Below are 25,629 nucleotides of genomic sequence, written 5' to 3'. Positions count from 1 at the left end.
ATGTCGCGTTTGGAGAGCCCCTGTGTGCCTAAACATTGGAGCTCCCCCACAAGTGACCCCATTTTGGAAACTAGACCTCCCAAGGAACTAATCTAGATGTGTGGTGACCACTTTAAACCCTCAAGTGCTTCATAGAAGTTTATAACGCAGAGCCGTGAAAATAAAAAAACATTTTTCTTTCCTCAAAAATTATTTTTTAGCCAACAATTTTTTATTTTCACAAAAGTAACAGGAAAAATTAGACCTGAAAAGTTGTTGTCCAGTTTGTCCTGAGTAGGCTGATACCCCATATGTGGGGGGGAACCACTGTTTGGGCACACGTCGGGGCTCGGAAGGGAAGTAGTGACTTTTGAAATGCAGACTTTGATGGAATGTTTTGCGGGTGTCACGTTGCGTTTGCAGAGCCCCTGATGTACCTAAACAGTAGAAACCCCCCACAAGTGACCCCACTTTGGAAACTAGACCCCCCAAGGAACTTATCTAGATATGTGGTGAGCACTTTGAACCCCCAAGTGCTTCACAGAAGTTTACAACGCACAGCCATGAAAATAAAAAATCATGTTTCTTTTCTCAAAAATGATGTTTTAGCAAGCAATTTTTTATTTTCACAAGGGTAACAGGAGAAATTGGACCCCAATAGTTGTTGCTGAGTTTGTCCTGAGTACACTGGTACCCAATATGTGGGGGTAAACCACTGTTTGGGCACACGTCGGGGCTCGGAAGGGAAGTAGTGACTTTTGAAATGCAGACTTTGATGGAATGTTTTGCGGGCGTCACGTTGTGTTTGCAGAGCCCCTGATGTGCCTAAACAGTAGAAACCCCCCACAAGTGACCACATTTTGGAAACTAGACCCCCCAGGGAACTTATCAATGCAGAGCCGTGAAAATAAAAAATCATTTTTCTTTCCTCAAAAATTATGTTTTAGCAAGCAATTTATATTCACAAGGGTAACAGGAGAAATTGGACCCCAATAATTGATGCACAGTTTGTCCTGAGTATGCTGGCACCCCATATGTGGGGCTAAACCACTGTTTGGGTGCACGTCGGGGCTCGGAAGGGAGGGAGCACCATTTGACTTTTTGAATGCAAGATTGACTGGAATCAATGGTGGCGCCATGTTGCGTTTGGTGACCCCTGATGTGCCGTAACAGTGGAAACCCCTCAATTCTAATTCCAACACTAACCCCAACACACCCCTAACCCTAATCCCAACTCTAGCCATAACCCTAATCGCAACCCTAACCCCAACACATTCCTAACCCTAATCCCAACCCTAACCCCAACACACCCCTAATTCTAACCATACCGTTAACCCCAGCCTAATCTTAACCCTATTTCCAACCCTAGCCCTAATTCCAACCCTAACCCTAAGGCTATGTGCCCACACTGCGGATTCGTGTGAGATTTTTGAAAAATCCGCAGGTAAAAGGCACTGCATTTTACCTGCGGATTTACCGTGGATTTCCAGTGTTTTTTGTGCGGATTTCACCTGCGGATTCCTATACAGGAGCAGGTGTAAAATGCTGCGGAATCCGCACAAAGAATTGACATGCTGTGGAAAATACAACACAGCGTTTCCGCGCGGTATTTTCCGCACCATGGGCACAGCGGATTTGGTTTTCCATAGGTTTACATGGTACTGTAAACCTGATGGAAAACTGCTACGAATCCGCAGCGGCCAAACCTGCTGCAGATCCGTAGCCAAATCCGTACTGTGTGCACAAAGCCTAATTCTAACCCTAACCCTAGTTCTAACCCTAATTCTAGCCGTAACCCAAACCCTAACCCTAAGGCCAGGTTCACAATTCGCTAGCAGCAGCCCGTTCAGCACATACGCTAACGGGCTGCTGCTAGCGCAAGTGCCGACGTTTGCATCGCGCTAGCGCAGATAGAGCATCTGCTAGCTCTATCTGCGCTAGCAGTGACGGACCCGGAAACGCTGCAGCCCGCGTCTCCGGGTCCGTCACTCAATGACGGCACATCCCTAGTGTACACCTATTGTGGGAGTGCGCTAGTGATGCGTCCGACATTGCTGTCAATGGCGGCCATAACGGACTACGTTACACCGCGTTTATGCCATGGTGTAACGTAGTCCGTCTAACGGACTGCTTAGACGCAGTGTCAACTAACCCTAACCCTAACCCTAATCCTAGTGGGGCAAAGAAAAAAAAATTTATTTATTTTATTTTTGTCCCTATCCATGGGGGTGATAAAGGGGGGGTTTATTTATTATTTTTTTTATTTTGATCGCTGTGATAGAGCCTATCACAGCGATCAAAATGTACTTGTAACGAATCTGCCAGCCAGCAGATTCCTCGGGCGCACTGTGCATGCGCCAGCCATTTTCCAGGATGGCGGCGCCCATGCAGCAGCCGGATGGACACCGGGAGGCACACGGGAGGTCGGTAAGTATGATGGGGGGGGATCGGACAGCGGAGGGAGCGGACAGGAGACGGGAGGGGAGCGGGGGATGCTAGATGACAGGACGGAGGACCGGAGGACCGGAGGGGAGGAGATCGGTGGCGGTGGGGGGGGTCAGATCGCGATCTCCAGCCATGGCTGATGCTATTGCAGCATCGGCCATGGCTGGATTGTAATATTTCACCAATTTTCATTGGTGAAATATTACTATCGCTCTGATTGAAAGTGAAAGTGAAACGTCACTTTCAACAGCCAATCAGAGCGATCGTAGCCACGTGGGGGTGAAGCCATCCCCCCTGGGCTAAAGTAGAACTCCTCCTGTCCCTGCAGGCCGGGTGAAATTACAGTTAACCCTTTCACCCGGCCTGCAGGAGCGCAATCCGGCCATGACGCATATGCTGCGTCACAGGTCGGATTGGCACAGGTTTTCATGACGCATACGCTGCGTCAAAGGTTGGGAAGGGGTTAAGGGGTACACACCTCTTAATTAATTTGGTGCCTTACTCCACTGCACTTTTTGTCAAGACAGGCAATTATACTGCTAGTCTTCATTAATCAAGGCTACAGTGTTTGTTCAATTGTGTGTAAATTTTTGTAGAACCATTTTCAGGGTGAGGACAGTTCACTGAAACTAAAGCACCACTCCAGCAATTTATTTTTTTCCCCTACCTAATATCAATGAGTAGTGTGTATGTTTGTATGTGTGTGTATGTGTGTATGTGTGTGTGTGTGTATGTGTGTGTGTATGTGTGTGTATGTGTGTGTGTGTGTATGTGTGTGTACTCTATGGGTGTATGTGTGTATGTGTGTGTATATGTATGTATATATATATATATATTCTCTATCGTGTGCATTAAAATACTTACAGGTTACAGTCTCCTGCCATTTCTAGAGTTGCTCTATTCCTCTCCTGCATTATGTGACCACAGATTTTTCTTGGTGAATCACACATTGGACTATTACTTCCTTTCTTGAGGTATGTCTATGAGAGTCCCATTCTGAGTCTCATAGATTTCCATTGAAAAAGTTACTTCTAATCCACACAGAAATGCCGTGTGAGCTGGCTGGTGACAGTTGTGGTCACCTGATGCTGGAGATGACCGTAGCAGCCAAAATGGCAGAAGACAGTGACCGGTAAGTGTTTAATGCATAAACTGAGCATACTTTACTGGCAGCTACGTGAGGTGGACAGCATCTGGAAATAATAATAATTTATAATAATAATTTTTGATTTATATAGCGCCAACATATTCCGCAGCACTTTACAATAAGCGGGGACATGTTCAGACAATAAATTCAGTACAAGTTAAGACAATTTAAACAGTGACATTAGGGGTGAGGTCCCTGCTCGCAAGCTTACAATCTACAAGGAAATGGGGGGACACAATAGGTGAAAAGTGCTTGTTATTTCAGGTCTGGCAATTATAATAAATAGGGATTTTCATATGAAGCTGCATGATCCGGTCATCAGCCCGTGTGTTTAAGTGCAATAGTCAAGTATCAAGTGCAGTTATCGTGTGCATGGAGGGTGTGGAGACAGATGAATAGTAGGGTGCAGATTCGCATGCAGATAATATTTGGAAGGAAGGAACAGGACAAAGTTAGTTTACTGAGTAGTTGATGTGGTAGGCTTGTTTGAAGAGATGGGTTTTCAAAGCGCACTTGAATAGGTCGGGGCTAGGTATCAGTCTGATCGTCTGGGGAAGTGCATTCCAGAGAGCTGGCCCAGCATGAGAGAAGTCTTGGAGACGGAGGTGCGAGGTTCAGATTACGGGGGATGTTAGTCTTAGGTCATTTGTAGAACAGAGGGCACGTTTAGGGCGATAGACGGAGATGAGAGAGGAGATATAAGGCAGTGCAGAACTGTGGAGAGCTTTGTGGGTGAGAGAGATGAGTTTATATCACCAAGCTACTGTATGGCTTAAATGGATTGTCCACTATTGGACAAAGCCCTTCTGAATAGTTAGATCACCCATTCTAAAGGTACCTTCACACATAACGATATTGTTAACGATATCGTTGCTATTTGTGACGTAGCAACGATATCGTTAATAAAATCGTTATGTGTGACAGCGACCAACGATCAGGCCCCTGCTGGGAGATCGTTGGTCGCTGAATAAAGTCCAGAACTTTATTTCGTCGCTGGACTCCTGCTGACATCGCTGGATCGGCGTGTGTGACACCGATCCAGCGATGTCTTCACTGGTAACCAGGGTAAACATCGGGTAACTAAGCGCAGGGCCGCGCTTAGTAACCCGATGTTTATCCTGGTTACCATGCTAAAAGTAAAAAAAAACAAACACTAGATACTTACCTACAGCCGTCTGTCCTCCAGCGCTGTGCTCTGCTCTCCTCCTGTACTGTCTGTGAGCCGGAAAGCAGAGCGGTGACGTCACCGCTCTGCTTTCCGGCTCACAGCCAGTACAGGAGGAGTGCAGAGAAGCAGAGCGCAGCGCTGGAGGACAGACGGCTGTAGGTAAGTATGTAGTGTTTGTTTTTTTTTACTTTTAGCATGGTAACCAGGGTAAACATCGGGTTACTAAGCGCGGCCCTGCGCTTAGTTACCCGATGTTTACCCTGGTTACCGGCATCGTTGGTCACTGGAGAGCGGTCTGTGTGACAGCTCTCCAGCGACCAAACAGCGACGCTGCAGCGATCCGGATCGTTGTCGGTATCGCTGCAGCGTCGCTTAATGTGAAGGGGCCTTAAGTCCAGACTGGACTTCTAATTTGACAAAATGCTGAAAGGCTGCAGCTGATCGCCAGCCTCTGACTGGCTGCCAGAATCACATGACATGTCATGTGACCCTTTATATAAGGACACTCTTGTAAAATAAATGGTACATCATAGCTTTGTAATGGAACCAAAAAGCTTCAAGCGACACCTCTGAATCAGCCTAATAGAATTATCTATCACAAAATCATGTTTATGGATCCATCTTTTCTTTTTAGGGAGATTTTGGTGGCCCTCTGAACTGTGACGTCGATGGTGGCTACCAAGTTCACGGTCTTGCTAGCTATTTGGCTTTCCAGGGATGCAATACTGCTGTTTTCACCAGAGTATCTTCTCACATCCCCTGGATCAACAGCGTAAGTTCACACTTAAAAAAAATTGTAATTGTTTTAATATTCTACTACATCATATTACAAAAATGCACAGAAGTTGGCACTAGTGGGCTACTGTCTAATTCACCTAATCATGCTCATGGAGAATGGTAGGATCTAAAGGAGAAATGCAGATATAATCGTGGTTGGGGTTAAGTCCACAATTTTCTTGTATTTTCAAAGCACTATTATTTCGGACTCGTTCAGACAAACATATTAAATGTCCATGTGCTGTCAGTATGCAAAACTTATAGCACACTGCCCAATACACGTCAATGTGGTAGTTCACTTCAACGATTTTACACTGGAACTGATGATTTACATATAAACAAATCACAGCATCATGTACTTTGGTTCATATTTAGAATCAAACTCACCAATTACACAATGTGCACAATTATTGGGCAATTTATAATTTTGATGAATAATTTTACTACTGAACAACTTCAGTGCTGTCGGTCAATCCAAAAGGTTAATAAACATGAATATTTAAAAAAGTAAAAGTGAGATTTTGTTTTTCGTATGGATAATATCTGTGTGTAGAATTATTGGAAACAATTAGTGACCAAAATTATTATGCAACTAAATGAAAAATTGTAATTTAATTAATCTCACTTGTTTATTTTCATCCTTTATAATGAAAATAATAACAAATATCTCAAAATGTACAAAATATATTTCTGTCATTTAAAAAATATCAGCGACCAACATAGTTGCCCTTCTGTTCAATAACAGTTATAAACCGTCCATCCATGGAGTCTGTCAGTTTCTTAATCTGTTGATGATCAACATTTTGGGCAGCACCAACCATGGCCTCCCAGTCACTGATCAGAGAGGTGCTCAGTAAATCTCCCATTTAGGAAGGGCCCACAAGTTCTCAGTAGAGTTTAAGTCAGGCGAGGAAGGGGCCATGTCATTATTTCTTCATCTTTAAAGTGTGGTTCGTAGCACAAATTAATTTTAATCCTAAATCCCTATCTATTTAATGCCATAATCTAAACTTTTCTTCTAATACACTTTAATCAAAAATTCCATATCCTTCCCTCACAACACTATCTGACTGCTATATATATTTTTTTTTACTACCTCCTCTTTGATGACACTTCATTTTCAGAATTCCAGTGCAAGCTGGGATACTGAATCGAAACATCATCCGGAACAGGAAATAGAGGCTGCTGTCACTGCCGCAGCCTCCTCCTCCCTGAAACAAAGTGTCATCACTGACCTCCATTTCAGGGGCTAAGCTAGTCCCTGCTCTAGTGAGCATGTGTTGGTTGTCAATTCTGATGTATGCTCAATAGATTCTTGTCACTATACAATATACATAGTGACAGTGCACTCCCGGCTCAGATCAGAAGTAACGAACCGGTAAGAGCACATTGTAAGAAGAACATCTCGAGTGCAGCAACCAGTGCTACCCCAACAAGTGACGTCACTGAACACCTTGTACTCCTGGGCTCTCCAAGGAGGCTGCAGTTCTGGAAAATGACAGCCCTGGAGGATAATGGCTTCCTGGTCGCTTCCGATTTGATTCTTCTCAAATCTTTCGCAATTAACTAATCTTTCCTTCTCAACTTGTTTTTTGCCCTGCTATTTACAACAAAACTTTTGATGGTTCTTTGGTCACTCCCCATCCCACTGAAAAGAAATAGAATATTACAAGTCTTACAGTCAGCTAAATCTCTTTTTTGGTCCATTTCAACAGAGAAAAATAAGCTGTCTTAGGCTGGTTTCACATTTGCGTTTAAAAACGCAGCGTTTTAAACGCAAACGCATTTGGTAAAAAAACGTGTTTAAACGCGTTTAAACGCTGCGTTTTTTAGACGCAAGCGTTTTTGCATGTTTTAATACAAACGCGGCGTTTTGACGCGTTTACATGCGTGTGACAGCTGCCAATCATCAAAATCAACAATAAAACCCACTATAAGCAGAAATAGCTAGGGTTAGGGTTAGGATCCCTAGTAACCCTAGGGATCCTAACCCTAACTCTAACCCATACCCTAAGGGATCCTAACCCTAACCCAAACCCAAACGCTAAGGGATCCTAACCCTAACCCTAAGGGATCCTAACCCTAACCCTAACCCTAACCCAAACCCAAACGCTAAGGGATCTTAACCCTAACCCTAAAGGATCCTAGCCCTAACCCTAACCCAAACCCAAACGCTAAGGGATCCTAACCCTAACCCAAACCCTAAGGGATCCTAACCCTAACCCTAAGGGATCCTAACCCTAACCCTAACCCTAAGGGATCCTAACCCTAACCCAAACCCAAACGCTAAGGGATCCTAACCCTAACCCTAACCCAAACGCTAAGGGATCCTAACCCTAACCCTAAGGGATCCTAACCCTAACCCTAACCCAAACCCAAACACTAAGGGATCTTAACCCTAACCCTAACCCTAAAGGATCCTACCCTAACCCTAACCCAAACCCAAACGCTAAGGGATCCTAACCCTAACCCTAACCCAAACCCAAATGCTAAGGGATCCTAACCCTAACCCTAACCCTAACCCTAAGGGATCCTAACCCTAACCCTAAGGGATCCTAACCCTAACCCAAACCCAAACGCTAAGGGATCCTAACCCTAACCCTAACTCAAACCCTAAGGGATCCTAACCCTAACCCTAACCCTAACGGTTAGGGTTAGGATCCCTTAGGGTTTGAGTTAGGGTTAGGGTTAGGATCCCTTAGGGTTAGGGTTAGGGTTAGGATCCCTTAGCGTTTGGGTTTGGGTTAGGGTTGGGGGTTGGCTTATCAGTGTGTTTTCTTGTGTTTTTCTATTAAAACGCATGCAAACACATGTGCTTAAAAACGCATGCATTTACATAGACATCAATACGTTTTTTTGCGACAAAAAAACGCCGCTAGAAATTACTACATGTTGCATTTCTGCAACAAAACGCATGCATAGAAATGACGCATGCATCGTCAAAACGCACGCAAAAAAACGCATGCAAAAAAACGCATGCGTTTTTAATGTCAAGTATAGGAAAAAACGCATGCGTTTTTTTGCGGTTTTTTTGCGCTAAAACGCAAAAAAAAACGCAAATGTGAAACCAGCCTAACAATTCTACACACCTTGATAAAGGGTGTTGTATCCTTAGACCGCATACTCCCGCATTAAACAAATACACATCACCTGATCTGCTTCATCCAATAAACATTCAAGTTATACAGCTTGGAGTCGGAAAAGATGCATAAAAATGATGATATGGTCAAAATACTGACTTGTCTAATAAGTATATAAGTCAATGGGTGCCCAAAAAAGAATTACAAATGGGTTATTATCCGCATGTATATGCATTTTTCCCTGATATTTTACAATAATTATGATATAAAATTGTATGTGACCTTTATTATTTATTTATTGACTTATATGGACGTATATAGTAAAGGAAATAAAGAACTGCACATGGTGGGATGGTTATACGGAGGAAAAATCATCTGTTTTTGCTGGAAAAAAATGAACAACTCTGTCATAGGGATGAAAAAATATTAGCAATGAGAACAGACATTTACTAATCCCATGAAGCTTGGTATTTTTATAAAGATGTATTTCTACAGAAAGGGGCCAGATACCACTGGTTGCTGGCTGAAGTAATTGACCTGGACTTTTTTTTTTCTTTCAGAATGTCTAAATTGCTACTTGGACTTGGACAATCTCAGAAAATACAGAATAGATTATCTTATCACTTTATTTTAACACCAGTGGAAATATTTTTCTATGCTACTCCATTAAAAGACTTCTTTCTCACAGACTGTCTTTAGTGTCAGTTTGTTCACTACAGTTGTCCCTTAAAGTGTAACCCTCATTTTATTTTTTATTTCATAAATCAATAAATAAGCAAGTTTGTAATATATCTTATGAGAGAAATCTGCTAATTTCTCAAGCAGAACTGATGCTTCATTCTCAAAATCCTCAATTCCCGGGTAAAATCTGCACTCAATAAAGACAGATTTTGTACATTACTGAGGCAAGAAATGCCAGTTATTATTATTATTATTAGTATTTATTATTATAGCGCCATTTATTCCATGGTATTTTACATGTGAGGAGGGGTATACATAATAAAAAAAAACAAGTACAGTAATCTTAACAATACAAGTCACGGATTGTACAGGAGGAGAGAGGATCCTGTCCGCGAGGGCTCACATGCTACAAGGTATGGGTGAGGATACAGTTGGCGAAGTAGAGCTGGTCGTGAAGCGGTTTGGTCAATCGGTGGTTGCTGGAGGTTGTAGGCTTGTCGGAAGAGGTAGTTGTGACTGATAAGATTTTATAGAATCTACAGGAGAAGGAAGATGTGCACAAGGAACCAATGGTATAAAAATGCACCTTTATTAGGTAGATGAGACATAAAATAGAGATTAAACATGTGAGTCATCCAATGGCTGGCACCACAAAACAGCAAGAGGCAGAATAGTATGGTAATATAACGGGTTGTGCCAAAAAGAAACCATGCAAAAAGAAACCATGTGCCAAATCGATATCAGCATGTAACAGCAAAGAGTATAGCAGAAGTTAATACAAAGTGGTAAACATGGGGCAAGTAATCTAATATATAAGATATGTCTTGGTGGTGTGGTGACAAGGCCCTAACATGCGTTTCAGCTGCGTGCCTTCATCTAGGGGTAGAGTGCTCCACAACTCAAACATATCTCCAAATCTGCTGCCCTACACAAAATCATCCAAAATTATCACTCAACTGTAGATCCAAAAAGGGGTTTCCCAGGCACCACTCACCTTTTCATTGGAAGGTGTTTAGTACTAGTAATGTTGTGTCAAAAAGAACCTCCCAGAACGTTTGCATAGCCAGCAGGCATCATGTTTTATTCTACTTAATAAGGCAGGTGCATTAGACCAGTATATGTCCTTAGCGGGCATCTGTCCATGTAATGTCGTCAGCACTGCTCACCTCCTGATGCAAAAGTGAGTGGTGCTGATGCTTTCTAACAGCACTTTACTGAATGAACACTAATAAATAGTATGTACATTTTAATGTAGTATATGACAGGCCTGCAGACCATGCGGCCTTACGAAGTATGTTGTGCGGCACGCAGAGCTGCCCGGGAGACGCCGCTCCCTCCATCCTAAATTCAAATGTATTAACGTCTTTCAGACATGAATACATTTGAAAACTGCGGGCAGAGCAGCACTACTCTGTGCCAGCATCGACGTGCAGCAGCGTGATTACGTCAGCATGCTGCTGACATCACACTGCTGCTGGTGCAGGGCCGCAGAGGTGCAGAGAACGCTGCGTGCACCGTTAAGCGTTTCAGGAGTCTTTTCAGTTTGTTTGTTGCTTGGTGTTAGTTTTTGGAGGCCATCATGGAGCATTGGGAAAGATAATTGGGCACGCTATGGAGGCCATTATAGGAGACATTATGAGGCTATGGCGAACATTATGGGGCAACGTAGAATATTATGGAGGTCATTATGGGGAATATAATGATGAGGCTATGGGGAACATTATGGGGCACTGAGGGACTTTATGGAGCAATGGGGGACACTATGGGTACCATTATGGGGGGACATTATGAGCCAATTTGGAAAATTAGGGGGCGATGAGGAACATTGTGGATCAATGAGGGACACTATGGAGGCCATTGTAGGGCACTTTGAGGCAATGGGAACCTTATAGAGCAATGAAGGACACTATGGGGCCATTATGGGGCAATGAGTGACATAATGGAGGACACTGTGGGGCCATTATGAAGGAATGGGGGCCATTATGGGGCAATGAGTGACATAATGGAGGACACTGTGGGGCCATTATGGGGCCATTAAGGGGCATTTAAAAGGGTTATGAGTGGGATCATTATGCAGAGAGGCAGTGGGGGAAAAATATTTTGGAAAGGTGCAATTTAGGGGGACATTATAGAGAGGGGGTGGTATGGGGGATACTATGGAGGAGGGCAGTGTAAGGGGAATTTTGTACAGGAAGCAAAGTAAGGGGCAATTATTTATTTAGGGGCACAGCAGGGGAAATATTTATATTTATGGGGTAATATAATATGTTTTTTTTCTAAGGGCACCGTTTCAGGATGTGCTGCTGTAGACAGAGAAGAAGGAAGTCTGCAGGGACCTGCTCTGCGTGTAAAATCTCATCATGGCATCTGTACTACACAGAGACAAAAGGGATGGAAACAACTTGAATCAGAGGAGATGTCACCTATAAGGCACCTGGATGCAAACATTTATTTGTGAAACGGGATATGTCTCTTCAGTGCTGTGATTCCTGTATAGTTATCAGTCTGATGATGGCTGGTAACTCCCAGCATCTTCTTACCATTGGTAAGGATTAGTGATGAGCGAGCATGCTCGCCAATACTCGTAACTCGCACCAGCATCAGTGTGCTCGGGATGCTTGTTACTCGGCAAGTATTAGTTTAAACATTCGATCGAGAGTTCAAGTCCCTGCCTCGTATGTTTGGCGCTTTTTAAACAGCCAATGAACAAGTGGAGAACGAATTGCCTTCCATTCACTGTAATACTGTAGCTATCATGGTTGTGACATTACTGTAATTGGCTGGCCGCATACCGTCATCATCAGGTCTAGATAAGAGCCGTGACGCCATGCTTGTCACACTGTACCCCAGAAACAGGCAGGGTAGGAAGAGGTGCTGGTGAAAGTGAGACAGAATTGTAGCTGCGTATTAGCCAGGAAATCAACCACATTAACATTTCTTTTAAGCACAACAACAGCCATTCTTAAGGCTAATTACAATAAATAGTAATACTGCTGGCAGCAGCACTTAAGTAGAGATTGTGCTGAAGGGATGGTGTAGGGCAGGATAGGGTGAATTGCATGCCCTTTATTCTGCAGCCTGCAATTTATACCAAAACCAGCTTCTTGGTGCCAATAATATTATTTTTGCTCTTAATCCTGCAAATTATTATGATCAGGGGAATGTTATTTATCGTTTATACTGCAGTAGTAGACACACAGCCAGACTTGGTTGGATCTCAATAGCATTGCTATATTGATACTGCAGTCTTGTACGTTAATTTGAGGTGAAAATTTTCCTGCAATAGTAATACTGCAATTTTATACAGCATTTTTCGTGCTAGAGCTGGGTCTCAAAACATAAAAAAATTGTTTGCTTACAAATAGCATTGCTATATTGATACTTCAGACGTATATATTCATCTGAAATGAGCATAATTTGCTGACATTGTAAGACTGCAGTTTTTTTCGACAGTGACATTTAATATGGCACTTTTCGTGCCATAATTGTGCCTCAACCTCCCCAAAAAAATTTGTTAAAAAAATAGCATTGCTGTATTGATGCTGCATTCTTATACTCTATGTCCATCTGAAGTGGGAAAATGTTTGCTGCCTTTGTAATGCTGTCTGCAACACTTTCTCAACAGGGAGAAATGGGCAAGGCACCTGGTAAGGGACGGGAAAGTGGATGTGAATCTGATAGTGAGGGTAGAGGTAGAGGCCATGGGCAAGATGAAACTGTGACTGCCAAGGGAGCACAACACATGCATCATGTCGAGCTAGCTTCCTGGTCCACTTTGTTTGGGGGCGCGGAAAACAACTCTTGAAGCTAGAACAAGTGTGAAAAGGTTGTTGGATTAATAAATTGGGGAGAACCCCAAATAAACCCCCACAAGAAGACCCAAAAAATTAACTTTTATTAAACTTTTATTTAAATTTTAAAATATTAAAAAGTATAAAAAGTTTTTGTCCTTAATCTGCCTCTATTATTGCGATTACATTTAAGCAGTGTGCCTGCTACTTTGTTTTATTGATTTGCATAGTACCTAGGATGCCAACACATATCTGGCAGAATAGGACAGTTAATTTTCGCACCAGCGTCTCCCCTACATGTTTCACCACGCTAGCGGCGTCATCAGGGGATGGGACATAGGCTTGAACCATTCAAAGTAACACACTGCTTAAATTTAATCACAATTACACACCATAATCAGCATCACCATTCCCCTTCTCTGTCTACTGAACTCTATGCTCACAATTAAAGAGGAGGCTTTGCAGGTAGAGCAAGTTGAGATGAAGCAAGAAACTATACTGGGTGATGCTACACAGCCCAGCATTATCTTATCTTCTCAATGAGGATTGAGTGATAATGAGGAGGAACAGGAGCTGGTTGTCTGAACTACAGACACTAGTACCCACACCACCTTCAGTCCGTCTGTTCAGCATGGATGGCCTTAAGACAAGGAGGAGAAGGAGTATGAGGAGGAGGACAACATGGACAGTTGCCCTCTTGCTGGGGACAGGGAAGTCTTTGCTGTTTGCAGTTTGGAAAACATGGCTGAGTTTATGTTTTGTTGCCTTTCTCGTGACATACACGTTGTATGCATTTTGGCTAACACTAATTGCTTTTGGTCACCCTTCTAGACCCATGCTACTTTACATCTCTCCTCATGGCTGAGAGGTCTAATAAAATATTGCAGTACCAGAAGGCCTTAGACAAAGAATTATGTAAAACATTTCCAATTCTAAGCCTTGCTGCTGTTTTTTTCCATGCACTCATTGACCGATTCATGTGTTTTATGGTATTCTGTGTTTAGAGATTCATCAAAGCTGCAAGTGTTATTTACGCTTCTCCAAACTTTGAGGCTGCCACACACAAGAAAAAATATTTTCAGGGCCAGTTCAAATCCATTCTATATTCTACAATAACACCTTTATTACTTGCAATTTGTCTATGGTGAGGTGTTGCAGTAGGTATAGCGTATGACAGGCATGTAGTCAGGCATTATTGCCTTATAATTTCTAAGCTTTGCTGTTGCTTCTTTACACTCATTGACCAATTTGGGTTTTTTACTGTGATCCTTACTCCGAAATTCATCGAATCAGGCATAATTAACTGATTTAATGTGTCCATTTACAGTTTCTCTCTAGCATCTGTATGTTAGAGGTAGTGGTGAGAGACTTTATGCTACTGGAGCTGGAATGACCACATCTGAACTCTCCAGTGCTTTGTTTCCATTTATTTCTGGGTGCTTTCTGCTGGAAGACCCATGACCTACTTCAAAGCAAACCCAGCTTTCTGACCACAGGCACTACATTGCGACCCAAAATCCTTTGGGAATCTTCACATTTCAAGGCACCCAGTGCCAGAGGCAGCAAAACAACCCTAAAATATCTTTGAACCTCTACCATATTTGACTGTAACTACTATGTTCTTTTATTTGTAGGCCTCATTCAATTTACAGTAAACCGTAGAATTATGTGTTTTACAAAAAAACTTTATCTTGATCTTATATGTCCACAAGACATCTGCTGGTCATTTAAAAATAGAAAGTGCCACCTGATGGCCCTCTACAAATAATGATGGCTGGCTGATGGCCCTAAAAAAAATTGTGACTTTCAATATGTCTGATCATGTCTCACACACCACATGGCCAGATAAGATATTAAAATGATAACATTACATTTCCTATTGAATGTTTTTTCACAATTGAAAGCAATGCAGACGTGCAAAAACACTGCATGTGAACATAGCCCAAATTGCGGAGGAGCATTTCTTTTTCCTCTTGCATATTTTGCCTTATATACAAGACATTATCCTTGAAAGATTGTTTCTTAACATTTTTCCATTATTGACACCTATAATATCGCCTTTAATCAAAATTAAGCCAAGTGATAATTATTACTAACACCAAGAATGAACACAAGGCCATAACATATGAAAAAAATACAAACTTTATTTTGAACATATCTAAAACCATATACCACACATAAAATTATGGAGCAACCAAAATACAGAGACAACCAACAGGTATGACTGGAACAGTGGCAAAGGACTATATATATATATAAAAGGAGTAACCTTCCAATCAATCATAATTTAATTTATTGATTTTAGATATGTTCAAAATAAAGTTTGTATTTTTTTCATATGTTATGGCCTGGTGTTCATTCTTGGTGTTATTAACATTTTTCCAGTCAAATCCATTTTATCGTCAGTTTTGTATGTTTTATTGTAAGTCTGTAAAAGTGGCGTAATACTCTGACAACAGCACCAATCTGGGATTCAGAGATGCTTCCAGGGATCTTCCCCATGCTGTTCTCATGCCATTTCAGTGCTGTTTACATAGTTTTCAGCAATTTTTAGACCCCCCCCCCTCCAGACCTCTGGAGGAGCACAAGAAAAATGCTTGAGTTTCCCATTGACTTCTATTGTACTCGTTACTCGGGTTGAGAAGCCAAACATTACATATTGCTCGACTCGAGTAACGAGTACTCAAGCATTTTAGTGCTCACTCATCACTAATTAATTTTTGGGGAAATTCAAAAGCAGATAACAATGGAGAGTTGGTGGAAAAATCTCCTTAAAACCTATAAGGATCTTGGCTGTAACTTGTCCTAAAAGATTACATTCTTATATTCACATATAGACGTTTTTCAACTAAACTGTGGAGCAGTGAGCGACGAGCACCTTAACAGATTTCGCCAAGACTTTGCGGCTATGGAGAAAAGATAACAAGGATAATGAGAGATGATCAGATGCAGGAGTACAAGAGACCAATAAAGAAGAGTTGTCACTGAATGAGGACCACATTTTGTAGTGCAATTTCTGTAACTGTTTATAATTCACAATAGTGTTTAGACATGTTTTAGTTATTTGAATTGATGCTAAGTTGTCTCTAATTCATGTTTAAAAGAAGTTAAAAGAAACCTGACACGTTTGTGGCGCAACGGTAGCGTCCTTAATCATAGGAAGTCAGAGAGGAAATATAGAATAAAGAAAAATGAACCAATCATCAATCAGGATCAATCAAATTTAATTTCAATTTAAATGGACTCGCTAATGACGAATTTATACGCCTTTGAGTAACCAGTGGCTTAACAATGGGCTTCACATCTGTCATAGATCAAAACTGAAAATATTGTACTTAAGCCAAGATCTATTAGGCTGCCTGTTAATACAACACTTCCAGTGCCAGGCTGGATAAGGCTTTGCACTGCATAAGTGCATAGGTATCGCCTCTATGTGATCAAATCGCATATTCAAGTTTCTTTGTAGGACTAATAAATATTTTGAAAAAAAAGTTTTAGGTTTGTAAAAGAAAATCTTAGGTATCTAAATAAAAATATCTTTAATGTTATAAAAAACAATCTGCTAAAAAAAAACCATTTATCTGGGATAATATTTAGCAGTGATTCACCACCTCTGTAGAGACCAGTACAGTAAGTGTGATAAACAGTGTTGAGCGAATAGCTTCCGATAAGAACTTTTACGAATAGCTATAGTGTTTACAGAATAGCTGCCTCAGGAACCTGGATACCTGGAGCGCTCGCGATAATCAGCTGTTTGGCGCCGCTGCTGCATGTGTTGCGGCTCTGTGACAGTCGCAACACATGCATGGAAAGCCTGTTTGTTGGGCTCTCCTTGCATGTGTCGTGACTGTCACACAGCCGCGACACATGCAGCGCTGAGCAGCTGATTACTGGGAGCGCTCCAGGTATCCAGGTTCCTGAGGCAGCTATTCGGATAAGTACTTATCCAAAGTAATTCAATCAAAACTAGTGATAAACATGCAAAAGAATAGCGACCACAATATTGTGCAGTTTCACCTGTCTTTCACTAGGGGGACTTGTCAGGGAGTCACAAAAACATTGAACTTTAGGAAGGCAAAGTTTGACCAGCTTAGAGATGCCCTTAATCTGGTAGACTGGGACAATATCCTCAGAAATGAGAATACAGATAATAAATGGGAAATGTTTAAGAACATCCTAAATAGGCAGTGTAAGCGGTTTATACCTTGTGGGAATAAAAGGACTAGAAATAGGAAAAACCCAATGTGGCTAAACAAAGAAGTAAGACAGGCAATTAACAGTAAAAAGAAAGCATTTGCACTACTAAAGCAGGATGGCACCATTGAAGCTCTAAAAAACTATAGGGAGAAAAATACTTTATCTAAAAAACTAATTAAAGCTGCCAAAAAGGAAACAGAGAAGCACATTGCTAAGGAGAGTAAAACTAATCCCAAACTGTTCTTCAACTATATCAATAGTAAAAGAATAAAAACTGAAAATGTAGGCCCCTTAAAAAATAGTGAGGAAAGAATGGTTGTAGATGACGAGGAAAAAGCTAACATATTAAACACCTTCTTCTCCACGGTATTCACGGTGGAAAATGAAATGCTAGGTGAAATCCCAAGAAACAATGAAAACCCTATATTAAGGGTCACCAATCTAACCCAAGAAGAGGTGCGAAACCGGCTAAATAAGATTAAAATAGATAAATCTCCGGGTCCGGATGGCATACACCCACGAGTACTAAGAGAACTAAGTAATGTAATAGATAAACCATTATTTCTTATTTTTAGTGACTCTATAGCGACAGGGTCTGTTCCGCAGGACTGGCGCATAGCAAATGTGGTGCCAATATTCAAAAAGGGCTCTAAAAGTGAACCTGGAAATTATAGGCCAGTAAGTCTAACCTCTATTGTTGGTAAAATATTTGAAGGGTTTCTGAGGGATGTTATTCTGGATTATCTCAATGAGAATAACTGTTTAACTCCATATCAGCATGGGTTTATGAGAAATCGCTCCTGTCAAACCAATCTAATCAGTTTTTATGAAGAGGTAAGCTATAGACTGGACCACGGTGAGTCATTGGACGTGGTATATCTCGATTTTTCCAAAGCGTTTGATACCGTGCCGCACAAGAGGTTGGTACACAAAATGAGAATGCTTGGTCTGGGGGAAAATGTGTGTAAATGGGTTAGTAACTGGCTTAGTGATAGAAAGCAGAGGGTGGTTATAAATGGTATAGTCTCTAACTGGGTCGCTGTGACCAGTGGGGTACCGCAGGGGTCAGTATTGGGACCTGTTCTCTTCAACATATTCATTAATGATCTGGTAGAAGGTTTACACAGTAAAATATCGATATTTGCAGATGATACAAAACTATGTAAAGCAGTTAATACAAGAGAAGATAGTATTCTGCTACAGATGGATCTGGATAAGTTGGAAACTTGGGCTGAAAGGTGGCAGATGAGGTTTAACAATGATAAATGTAAGGTTATACACATGGGAAGAGGGAATCAATATCACCATTACACACTGAACGGGAAACCACTGGGTAAATCTGACAGGGAGAAGGACTTGGGGATCCTAGTTAATGATAAACTTACCTGGAGCAGCCAGTGCCAGGCAGCAGCTGCCAAGGCAAACAGGATCATGGGGTGCATTAAAAGAGGTCTGGATACACATGATGAGAGCATTATACTGCCTCTGTACAAATCCCTAGTTAGACCGCACATGGAGTACTGTGTCCAGTTTTGGGCACCGGTGCTCAGGAAGGATATAATGGAACTAGAGAGAGTACAAAGGAGGGCAACAAAATTAATAAAGGGGATGGGAGAACTACAATACCCAGATAGATTAGCGAAATTAGGATTATTTAGTCTAGAAAAAAGACGACTGAGGGGCGATCTAATAACCATGTATAAGTATATAAGGGGACAATACAAATATCTCGCTGAGGATCTGTTTATACCAAGGAAGGTGACGGGCACAAGGGGGCATTCTTTGCGTCTGGAGGAGAGAAGGTTTTTCCACCAACATAGAAGAGGATTCTTTACTGTTAGGGCAGTGAGAATCTGGAATTGCTTGCCTGAGGAGGTGGTGATGGCGAACTCAGTCGAGGGGTTCAAGAGAGGCCTGGATGTCTTCCTGGAGCAGAACAATATTGTATCATACAATTATTAGGTTCTGTAGAAGGACGTAGATCTGGGTATTTATTATGATGGAATATAGGCTGAACTGGATGGACAAATGTCTTTTTTCGGCCTTACTAACTATGTTACTATGTTACTATGTAATAGGAAATCAGGAAGGGGCAAACACTTTTTCACACAACTGTAATACAACTAAAGTGGAATTTCTGGACAGTGTGATTGAAATGGATCCAAATCTATAAATGCAAACCTACATTTATTGAAAGCCCACTTCAATGAATTCCTTGTTACATGCTTCTTCTAGTCTTCCCGACACAAACATTAGGGTTCGCTCACATGTTCATCCCGACAGTTGGACGAGTGTCATGTGTATGTCATTCCGTAAGTGATGTGAGTGCCTTGCAAGTGCGATTTTTTTTTCTCTCCTAGCATCCATATGACATCCGTATGACATGTGTGCGCAATGTGTTTTTAACATAATCTTTTTATGTACTATAATACTATATGTAACTTAAAGCAAGTTGCATAATAATGCAATCTTGTATAAATATATAGATAGATGATAGAAAGATATTATGTATATAATAGATACTAAATTGGTACATATTAGGCTACGTTTGTGAAAAAAAAGTACTTTTTCATTTTTACGGATCAATTTGTGAAGCACCTGGGGGTTCAAAGTGCTCACTATGCGTCTAGATAAGTTCCTTGGGGCGTCTAGTTTCCAAAATGGGGTCAATTGTAGGGGAGCTCCAATTTTTAGGCACACGGGGGCTCTCCAAACGTGACATGGTGTCCGCTAAAGAGTGGAGCCAATTTTTGATTCAAAAAGTCAAATGGCGCTCCTTCCATTCCAAGCCCTGCCGTGCGCCCAAACAGTGGTTTACCCCCACATATGAGGTATCAGCGTACTCAGGACAAATTGGACAACAACTTTCGTGGTTGAGTTTCTCCTTTTACCATTGGGAAAATAAAAAAATTGTTGCTAAAATATAATTTTTGTGACTAAAAAGTTAAATGTTCATTTTTTCCTTCCATGTTGCTTCTGCTGCTGTGAAGCACCTGAAGGGTTAATAAACTTCTTGAATGTGGTTTTGAGTACCTTGAGGGGTGCAGTTTTTGGAATGGTGTCACTTTTGGGTATTTTCAGCCATATAGATCCCTCAAACTGACTTCAAATGTGAGGTGGTCCCTAAAAAATGGCTTTGTAAATTTCGTTGTAAAAATGAGAAATCGCTGGTCAAATTTTAACCCTTATAACTTCCTAGCAAAAAAAAATTTTGTTTCCAAAATTGTGCTGATGTAAACATGTGGGAAATGTTATTTATTAACTATTTTGTGTCACATAACTCTCCGGTTTAACAGAATAAAAATTCAAAATCTGAAAATTGCGAAATTTTCAAAATTTTCACCAAATTTCCGTTTTTATTACAAATAAACGCAGAATTTATTGACCTAAATTTACCACTAACATGAAGCCCAATATGTCACGAAAACATTCTCAGAACCGCTAGGATCCGTTGAAGCGTTCCTGAGTTATTACCTCATAAAGGGACACTGATCAGAATTGCAAAAAACGGCAAGGTCTTTAAGGTCAAAATAGGCTGGGTCATGAAGGAGTTAATACTCGAAACAGGATGAAAATTGAGGCTCATCTTTTTTCAGTGGAAGAGAACAACAAGCAGCAGCAGACACCGTTAGTAGGCCCAACCAAATAAGTATGCCAAATGCAGTTTAATATTCTAAGCAGGATGAAAATTGAGGCTCAGCGTTGTTCAGTGGAGGAGAAAATCAAGGAGCGGCAGACACCATTAGTAGGCCCAACCAAACAAGTAGGCCAAATGCAGTTTAATATTCGAAACAGGATGAAAATTGAGGCTCAGCTTTGTTCAGTGGAGAACAACAAGCAGCGGCAGACACCATTAGTAGGCCCAACCAAACAAGTAGGCCAAATGCAGTTTAATATCTGAAACAGGATGAAAATTGAGGCTCAGCTTTGTTCAGTGGAAGAGAACAACAAGCAGCGGCAGACACTGTTAGTAGGCCCAACCATATAAGTAGGCCAAATGCAGTTTAATATTCTAAACAGGATGAAAATTGAGGCTCAACTTTGTTCAGTGGAGGAGAAAAGCAAAGAGCGGCAGACACCGTTAGTAGGCCCAACCAAACAAGTAGGCCAAATGCAGTTCAATATTCGAAACAGGATGAAAATTGAGGCTCAGCTTTGTTCAGTGGAGGAGAAAAGCAAGGAGCGGCAGACACCGTTAGTAGGCCCAACCAAACAAGTAGGCCAAATGCAGTTTAATATTCGAAACAGGATGAAAATTGAGGCTCAGCTTTGTTCAGTAGAGGAGAAAAGCAAGGAGCGGCAGACACCATTAGTAGGCCCAACCAAACAAGTAGGCCAAATGCAGTTTAATATTCGAAACAGGATGAAAATTGAAGCTCAGCTTTTTTCAGTGGAAGAGAACAACAAGCAGCAGCAGACACCATTATTAGGCCCAACCAAACAAGTAGGCCAAATGCAGTTTAATATCTGAAACAGGATGAAAATTGAGGCTCAGCTTTTTTCAGTGGAAGAGAACAACAAGCAGCGGCAGACACCGTTAGTATGGCCAACCAAATAAGTATGCCAAATGCAGTTTAATATTCTAAGCAGAATGAAAATTGAGGCTCAGCTTTGTTCAGCGGAGGAGAAAATCAAGGAGCGGCAGACACCATTAGTAGGCCCAACCAAACAAGTAGGCCAAATGCAGTTTAATATTCGAAACAGGATGAAAATTGAGGCTCAGCTTTTTTCAGTGGAAGAGAACAACAAGCAGCAGCAGACACCATTATTAGGCCCAACCAAATAAGTATGCCAAATGCAGTTTAATATTCTAAACAGGATGAAAATTGAGGCTCAGCTTTGTTCAGTGGAGGAGAAAAGCAAGGAGCGGCAGATACCGTTAGTAAGGCCCAACCAAACAAGTAGGCCAAATGCAGTTTAATATTGGAAACAGGATGAAAATTGAGCCTCAGCTTTGTTCAGTGGAGAAGAACAACAAGCAGCGGCAGACACCGTTAGTAGGCCCAACCAAACAAGTAGGCCAAATGCAGTTTAATATCTGAAACAGGATGAAAATTGAGGCTCTGCTTTGTTCAGTGGAAGAGAACAACAAGCAGCGGCAGACACTGTTTGTAGGCCCAACCAAATAAGTAGGCCAAATGCAGTTTAATATTCTAAACAGGATGAAAATTGAGGCTCAGCTTTGTTCAGTGGAGGAGAAAAGCAAAGAGCGGCAGACACGTTAGTAGGCCCAACCAAACAAGTAGGCCAAATGCAGTTCAATATTCGAAAGAGGATGAAAATTGATGCTCAGCTTTGTTTAGTGGAGGAGAAAAGCAAGGAGCGGCAAACACCGTTAGTAGGCCCAACCAAAAAAGTAGGCCAAATGCAGATTAATATCTGAAACAGGATGAAAATTGAGGCTCAGCTTTTTTCAGTGGAAGAGAACAACAAGCAGCAGCAGACACTATTATTAGGCCCAACCAAATGAGTATGCCAAATGCAGTTTAATATTCGAAACAGGATGAAAATTGAGGCTCAGCTTTGTTCAGTGGAGGAGAAAATCAAGGAGCGGCAGACACCGTTAGTAGGCCCAACCAAGCAAGTAGGCCAAATGCAGTTTAATACCCGAAACAGGATGAAAATTGAGGGTCAGCTTTGTTCAGTGGAGGATAGCAACAAGCAGACACCGTTAGTAGGCCCAACCAAGCAAGTAGGCCAAATGCAGTGTAATATTCGAAACAGGATGAAAATTGAGGCTCAGCTTTGTTCAGTGGAGGAGAACAACAAGCAGCGGCAGACACTGTTAGTAGGCCCAACCAAACAAGTATGCCAAATGCAGTTTAATATTCTAAGCAGGATGAAAATTGAGGCTCAGCTTTGTTCAGCGGAGGAGAAAATCAAGGAGCGGCAGACACCATTAGTAGGCCCAACCAAACAAGTAGGCCAAATGCAGTTTAATATTCGAAACAGGATGAAAATTGAGGCTCAGCTTTTTTCAGTGGAAGAGAACAACAAGCAGCAGCAGACACCATTATTAGCCCCAACCAAATAAGTATGCCAAATGCAGTTTAATATTCTTAACAGGATGAAAATTGAGGCTCAGCTTTGTTCAGTAGAGGAGAAAAGCAAGGAGCGGCAGACACCATTAGTAGGCCCAACCAAACAAGTAGGCCAAATGCAGTTTAATATTCGAAACAGGATGAAAATTGAGGCTCAGCTTTGTTCAGTAGAGGAGAAAAGCAAGAAGCGGCAGACACCGTTAGTAGGCCCAACCAAACAAGTAGGCCAAATGCAGTTTAATATCTGAAACAGGATGAAAATTGAGGCTCAGCTTTTTTCAGTGAAAGAGAACAACAAGCAGCAGCAGACACCATTATTAGGCCCAACCAAATAAGTATGCCAAATGCAGTTTAATATTTTAAACAGGATGAAAATTGAGGCTCAGCTTTGTTCAGTGGAGGAGAAAAGCAAGGAGCGGCAGACACCGTTAGTAGGCCCAACCAAACAAGTAGGCCAAATTCAGTTTAATATCCGAAACAGGATGAAAATTGAGGCTCAGCTTTGTTCAGTGGAGGAAAGCAACAAGCAGCGGCAGACACCCTTAGTAGGCCCAACCAAACAAGTAGGCCAAATGCAGTGTAATATTCGAAACAGGATGAAAATTGAGGCTCAGCTTTGTTCAGTGGAGGAGAAAAGCAAGGAGCGGCAGATACCGTTAGTAAGGCCCAACCAAACAAGTAGGCCAAATGCAGTTTAATATTGGAAACAGGATAAAAATTGAGCCTCAGCTTTGTTCAGTGGAGAAGAACAACAAGCAGCGGCAGACACCGTTAGTAGGCCCAACCAAACAAGTAGGCCAAATGCAGTTTAATATCTGAAACAGGATGAAAATTGAGGCTCTGCTTTGTTCAGTGGAAGAGAACAACAAGCAGCGGCAGACACTGTTAGTAGGCCCAACCAAATAAGTAGGCCAAATGCAGTTTAATATTCTAAACAGGATGAAAATTGAGGCTCAGCTTTGTTCAGTGGAGGAGAAAAGCAAAGAGCGGCAGACACGTTAGTAGGCCCAACCAAACAAGTAGGCCAAATGCAGTTCAATATTCGAAAGAGGATGAAAATTGATGCTCAGCTTTGTTTAGTGGAGGAGAAAAGCAAGGAGCGGCAAACACCGTTAGTAGGCCCAACCAAAAAAGTAGGCCAAATGCAGTTTAATATCTGAAACAGGATGAAAATTGAGGCTCAGCTTTTTTCAGTGGAAGAGAACAACAAGCAGCAGCAGACACTATTATTAGGCCCAACCAAATGAGTATGCCAAATGCAGTTTAATATTCGAAACAGGATGAAAATTGAGGCTCAGCTTTGTTCAGTGGAGGAGAAAATCAAGGAGCGGCAGACACCGTTAGTAGGCCCAACCAAGCAAGTAGGCCAAATGCAGTTTAATACCCGAAACAGGATGAAAATTGAGGGTCAGCTTTGTTCAGTGGAGGATAGCAACAAGCAGACACCGTTAGTAGGCCCAACCAAGCAAGTAGGCCAAATGCAGTGTAATATTCGAAACAGGATGAAAATTGAGGCTCAGCTTTGTTCAGTGGAGGAGAAAAGCAAGGATCGGCATATACCATTAGTAAGGCCCAACCAAACAAGTAGGCCAAATGCTGTTTAATATTGGAAACAGTGTGAAAATTGAGGCTCAGCTTTGTTCAGTGGAAGAGAACAACAAGCAGCGGCAGACACTTTTAGTAGGCCCAACAGAATAAGTAGGCCAAATGCAGTTTAATATTCTAAACAGGATGAAAATTGAGGCTCAGCTTTGTTCAGTGGAGGAGAAAAGCAAAGAGCGGCGGACACGTTAGTAGGCCCAACCAAACAAGTAGGCCAAATGCAGTTCAATATTCGAAACAGAATGAAAATTGATGCTCAGCTTTGTTTAGTGGAGGAGAAAAGCAAGGAGTGGCAGACACCGTTAGTAGGCCCAACCAAAAAAGTAGGCCAAATGCAGTTTAATATCTGAAACAGGATGAAAATTGAGGCTCAGCTTTTTTCAGTGGAAGAGAACAACAAGCTGCAGCAGACACTATTATTAGGCCCAACCAAATGAGTATGTCAAATGCAGTTTAATATTCTAAACAGGATGAAAATTGAGGCTCAGCTTTGTTCAGTGGAGGAGAAAATCAAGGAGCGGCAGACACCGTTAGTAGGCCCAACCAAACAAGTAGGCCAAATGCAGTTTAATATCCAAAACAGGATGAAACAGGATGAAAATTGAGTCTCAGCTTTGTTCAGTGGAGGAGAGCAACAAGCAGCGGCAGGCACCGTTAGTAGGCACAACCAAACAAGTAGGCCAAATGCAGTTTAATATTGGAAACAGGATGAAAATTGAGG

The 25,629-nt window shown here is 41.7% G+C and overlaps 1 long non-coding RNA gene across 1 annotated transcript; it reads left to right on the top strand.

Annotated features, from left to right (window-relative positions):
• The first annotated feature begins 5,377 nt into the window (after window positions 1-5,377).
• LOC138653245 (uncharacterized) lies at window positions 5,378-9,283 on the top strand. The gene is made up of 2 exons (XR_011315799.1): window positions 5,378-5,511; window positions 9,157-9,283. It is a non-coding gene; the product is annotated as an uncharacterized lncRNA (long non-coding RNA).
• The last annotated feature ends 16,346 nt before the right edge of the window (window positions 9,284-25,629 follow it).

This window comes from Ranitomeya imitator, unplaced genomic scaffold, assembly GCF_032444005.1.
Source record: "Ranitomeya imitator isolate aRanImi1 unplaced genomic scaffold, aRanImi1.pri SCAFFOLD_1444, whole genome shotgun sequence".
Lineage (NCBI taxonomy): Eukaryota > Metazoa > Chordata > Amphibia > Anura > Dendrobatidae > Ranitomeya > Ranitomeya imitator.
This window is presented reverse-complemented; position numbering and strand designations above follow the sequence as displayed.